The sequence below is a fragment of the Pteronotus mesoamericanus genome, unplaced genomic scaffold, assembly GCF_021234165.1.
Source record: "Pteronotus mesoamericanus isolate MK-2021 breed Mesoamerican mustached bat unplaced genomic scaffold, CSHL_Meso_final contig_101, whole genome shotgun sequence".
Taxonomy (NCBI): Eukaryota; Metazoa; Chordata; class Mammalia; order Chiroptera; family Mormoopidae; genus Pteronotus; species Pteronotus mesoamericanus.
The window spans coordinates 12205206-12210422 of record NW_026555001.1 but is presented as its reverse complement, the minus strand read 5'-3'; positions in this window follow the sequence as shown (position 1 = coordinate 12210422).

The window sequence follows — 5217 nt, the reverse complement described above, 5'->3', positions numbered from 1 at the left end:
CACACACGGGCACAGATCTTGAGAACCGCACTTCAGATGAGGGGGATCCGTGATCCCCAGGTTTCCAGGCTGATCTTTGTTTGGACACAAGTTGTCAGCATTGGTAGAAGCACAGGGCACGCCCAGGACTCCAGCTCTCAAGCTTCGGTCTCTAGCCCTCTCTCCTTTCCGTCTTCCCCTATCTTCTGCAGAGGCAGTTAGTTCACTTGCCCACAGATGGCCCGCCCACCTCCAGATACCCTGGACTCAGGACAGATGGAAAAACTTCTGGCTTAATAGGCAATTCACTTTGTTTTCTGAGCTTTCTCTCCGTCTTTGGCTTCCTACTTTGAAATCTGCTCTGGGGCTGAGAGGTGTACGGGCAGGGAGAAGAGGCATCCTCGGGGAGCCAGGTTCCAGCCTTGAAGAGACGTGGCGCTAGACTCTGTCCTTCCCCCAGCTCAGGCTCTGTCTCCCTCGGCAAGCCTGGCTTTGAACCCCACTGACACTTCATCTCCAAGAACCCCAGTGAGGGAAAGAGAGTTGGAAAACTGGCAGGAAAGAATGCAAAGAAACTGCCTTGTCATCCTCTCCTCAAAGCCAGTCGAGGTGGTTTCACTCTGCAGATCTTGTGAGATTCGTGTGTTTTCTACCTGGCCTCTGATGTGTGGATGCTCGGGCTCGACTCACACTTATCTAGCCCCTCCTGTATGCCAGGGCGACTTCATCCCACGTGGCCCTCACCACCCGCCAAGGGAGTATGCATTAGTCTCCTCCCCCCCATTTTTCAGGTAATGAGTCTGAGACTCAGAGTTTGACCTTCCCAAAGTCACAGAGGTGAGAGGATTCAGGGCTTGGGCCCCGCTCCTCCCTCTGCCGTGAAGATGTGTGCGGGGTCCCAGCGTTGCTCGCCCACGAGCACCCATGCAGAGCAGGCCCAGCTTGCAGGCCCCTCAGCTTCCCAAAGCTGGTGGGCGAGGGAGAAGGGCCAGCCGGCATTTGGTGGGCCATCAGTCTGGCCATCTGTCACATCACAGAAGCAAACCGTGCCTTCTGGCTATGCGCCCCATGTCCCTAAAATTGCAGAAGTCCAACAGCGCCAGCAGGAGAGTGCGCCCCCCTGCTGGATGCCGTTCATGTCTGTCCTGCTCCGCCTCCCACCCGGCAGCTGAGTCACCCAGCTCACGTGCAGCCACTGACTCAGAGGGCCAACCTGAGAGGGCTGAGGTGGTGTCCTCCACAGGACTCCCAGTAACGCCCGTGTCCTTGACAAATCGCCACCATGCTTGGTTACCTGCCCCCTCCCCCATGGTGTCTCCCCTGGCTTGCTTCATGGACACTGAACCGATCACTTTGTATGCTATGCTCCTACTGTGATGGAAAAGAAAAACCAGTATAACTTATTTTATATCTATGTTCAGACTCTATAGAGAATATTCTATGTATCTATGATGTGCTCACTACTGTAGTGCATTTGTCATTAGTGTTCATGTTAATACAGCACATTTATCCTTTGGTACCCAGTTGACCACAGAGCATCAGTCTATGGGAGTTCAAGGGGGAGGGGCTGGGTTCTTTCCTGAGATTCGCAGTAGCCCCTTTGGCAGAGGACTGGGCAGCCCTTGCATCCACACGCAGCGTCCCATTGGCCTGCTGACTACCCAGTGATGACAGGCTACCCTTGTGGAACCACCGCTCCCTGCCACTCTGGAGTGGAGACGATCCCCAAACCTCTGGGCTCCCTTCTGCATCCACATGTTCCTCTTAAGAAATGAAGGGCAAGGGAAAGCCAAGGCAAAGAGGTCTAGCCTCTAACTCAGGTGCCAAGCCCAGCGGAGACTGTCGGCTCTGCGCCTTTCTTTGAGCTGAAGGAAAATAGAGGGGAGACAGCAAGGAGGGGTGAAGTTTCTGTCATTTTATTTTAGGAGGAAGAGGGTGTCTTTGCCGCGCCCCCCCCCCCCCCCCGCCGCCCCACCGCCACAGGGACACACACACTGCTGTCCTGCCCCACCTCTCCCTGCCTCTCTTCCCTCCCTTCTCCAAGGCTCCATGCCCCGCCCTCCCCTGGAGAGATCTTTGAGGCAGGAAACCTCTGTCTTGGCACTTTTCCCATCTCCCAAGAAAGAGGAAGTGGTGCCTCCTACCAATGGCTGAGAGGACAGCTGCGGGTCACTTTCTCTGGGGCTGTCCCTCTGTCTCTTGCAGCCTCGGCCTCCTGACCTTTTGCTGGCTCTGGGGGCCCGGGGTTAGCTCGTGCCTCGGCCTGGAAAATAATCCAGAAAGCAGAGGCACATCCTGGCAGGCTCCTAGGCAAGAACTCCCGCTGCGCCGTGGCTCCTGACCCCACACGACTCAGTCGGGGGCACAGAAGTCACCAGATACGAAGAGCGAAGCAACACTTGGCCCCACTGCCCCAGGAAGGCCTGCCCTGGCACTGAGAGCTAAGTCATGACCAATGTCTCGCTGTGGACAGGGGCACTGCTGGTCAGAGCAGGGCTTGGGTCTCAGTTGGCAGAGCAGTGAGAGGCTGCCCTGAGTCATCCCCATTTCGTTTGTGACCTCTGTTTGCAGAGCTTGCATTTATGTGTTAGCTAATTAGAATTAGCAGAGCCTCCTGGGGAGACTCGGCTTGTTTCTTTTTCCTATGAAATGTTAACTGGTCTCTATACATAGTCAATTCTTTTTTTTTTTATTGGCAAAAATTGTTGTTCCCAATTTTTACTGTTGTTACAGTTGTCCCAATTTTCCTGCTCTCTAATCCAAAGAAGGTGGAATTTTATACAAAATTAAACACAGCACTCCAGCGCACAGAATCATGACAGACTAAGAACCACTGATGTTTTTGAGGAAAAGCATGATCAGAATTTTGCCTCTGGGGACTGGGCTGGCTTTTCACGGCCATTTTCAAGTAAAAATGTTATCAGTATCTTTAAAGTGGAACTTTTCAGTGCCTGGAGGAAAAGTAAAATGGTGGTAGGGGAATGTAAGTTATTCCTCCGGAGCAGGAGGGGGATGGGAGGGTATAAGGGGCGTGCTCTCCCCTCCACCTCCCATTGGAGGTAATGGGCTGGTCACCACATTTGGACCGTCCGGTCCTTCTGGCTCGGGGGAGGATGGAACTTTCTACCCCTTGAAGCGAGGTGAGCTGTGTGACTTGCTTTGGCTAGTAGAATATGAGTGAAGCCACATGCCCCTTCTTTGTAGAAATAGGCATGCTGTTTGCCACTTTTTGCATGTGGGAGCACGTGTGACAACAGAGCCTTGGCCGGCCGAAGTCCCTGGGTCACTCTGAAGTCCCTGACCGACCACACTAGACAGGTGGCATGAACAAGATGGAAACCCCGGTCACTTTAATGTTTGAGCCACTGAGTGCCGTGGGCTATTTATCACCCAGCATTCCCCAGACTATCACAACCAAAAAACCGGGTAAATTCTTCCAAGAGCAAGTGCAAAGGGAACACATTCTAGGAGACTGAGTTTCTGCCTTCTGAAAAGCCAAAGCCACCTGAAGCTGCAGTCACAGGGGATTTGCACAAAGTCCTTTCGTGTCTGAGCCATATTCTGTAATGTCCCAGAACTAGCCCTTCAACATCACTTTTTAAACTGAATAACTTTGCACTAATGGAATCAAACACTGATACAACTTGTCTCCCCCTGCAATAATATAGATACTGGGCATCGACCAGGCATTTGTCTGCCTTGCCCAGAAACAGAGGGTAGAGAGGTCAGAAAGAGAAAAACTACAATTCCCGAACCCCCTTGCAGCCAGGTTCAGGGTGTGGTTTCAGGTCCCGCCAATGAGATGCACCCACGGTGGGGAGTTTGCTGAAGCAGATCACGCCAGAGGCAGACCCAGCACCTGACGCAAGGCCTCCCTGACTTTGCAGCTTTCCTTCTGTGCTCAAGAAGCTGGAGGTATTTTTAGTGAGGTCATCTGGGGCAGCGGCCTGCACTAGGGACAGCCCTGTAAATAACCGCAGGTCACCTCGCGTGCCTACCTAACCACGGTGCCCGAGCACTGCTGAGATGTGCAGAGGGAACCTGGCTGCAGCGGGGAGGGATCGTGAAAGGCGGTGTGTCCGGGTGTGCGTGCATGTGCGCGCACGTCTGTGTGTGTTGGGAGCACGCGATGAAGCGGTTCTTGCCGGTAAGTGAGGCGGAGCAGGTCTGGCGGGGCTCAGCAGAGAGAATGATGGCTGGGGCGCTTTCAAAGCAATAACCCCTCTCTGATCATCCAGAGAGTACCCATGTGTCCACTTAGAACACTTGAGACTAAAATAAGGCCATGTTACAAATTGCAGTTCTACTTCCTGCCTTCGAATTTCATGCGGGATGGTCCCTACCCCACCCCAGGGAATGTCATGGAGGCAAAAGGGTGGCAACCCTGGCCTGAGGGCAGATCCGCACGGGACACCATCCCCACACAGCGTTACACAGGGAAGGACTGGAAGGTGCCAGGACTGGGAAAATCAGGCTGCCTGAAGTCCAGCGTCAGGGCCAGCCACGTGGCCGCTCTGTGTCTCCGTTCACTTTTCCCCTAAATAAAGATCATTTCAATCTTTTGGAGACAGTGTAAGGATACAAAGAGACAATAGAGGGGAAATGTCCCTAATTACAGAAACAGTGCACACAGGTGAGGCACCTACGGAAGAGTCATGGTTCAGGAAAGAAGAGGTGAGAGTCTTAGCTACAGAAGGAAGCAACACGAGCAAGCCCAGCAAAGGGAAGGAGAACGGAAGGAGAGCTGTGGGGGTCTGGGGAGGGCAGTGCTGAAGCTGCTGGGATCCCTGAGAGGTGCTGGAGGCCTGGAGTCCCCCGTGGGTACCTGCAGGCCCTGGCGCACCGCGGGCACTGCCGCCTGAGTCAGTGTGCAGCCCGGAGTCCCTGCCCAGCCTCTGCGCCACCGTGACCTGGGGCTGACAGTGGGGCCGACAGTGGGGCCGACAGTGGGGCCGACAGTGGGCTGTGAACACTCAGAGCACACTCGTCAGGGCGGATTTGCGACAGAGGGGAGAGGTGACAGGATTGCCTGGCTCAAATGCAGGCCACCTATGCATTTCATTGGTAACAGTAGATCCTCCAATATGGTGAATGGCCGACCCAAATGGCAAAGGTTTGTCTCCATTCACATAGTGTCAGGAGGACACTACTCTGTAAGGTGAAGTCTCATATTCTGCCAGCCAGCGTGTTTTCCTGGCATTTCTGAATCTTTGTATTAAGACAAGGAGTTAAGGTGGT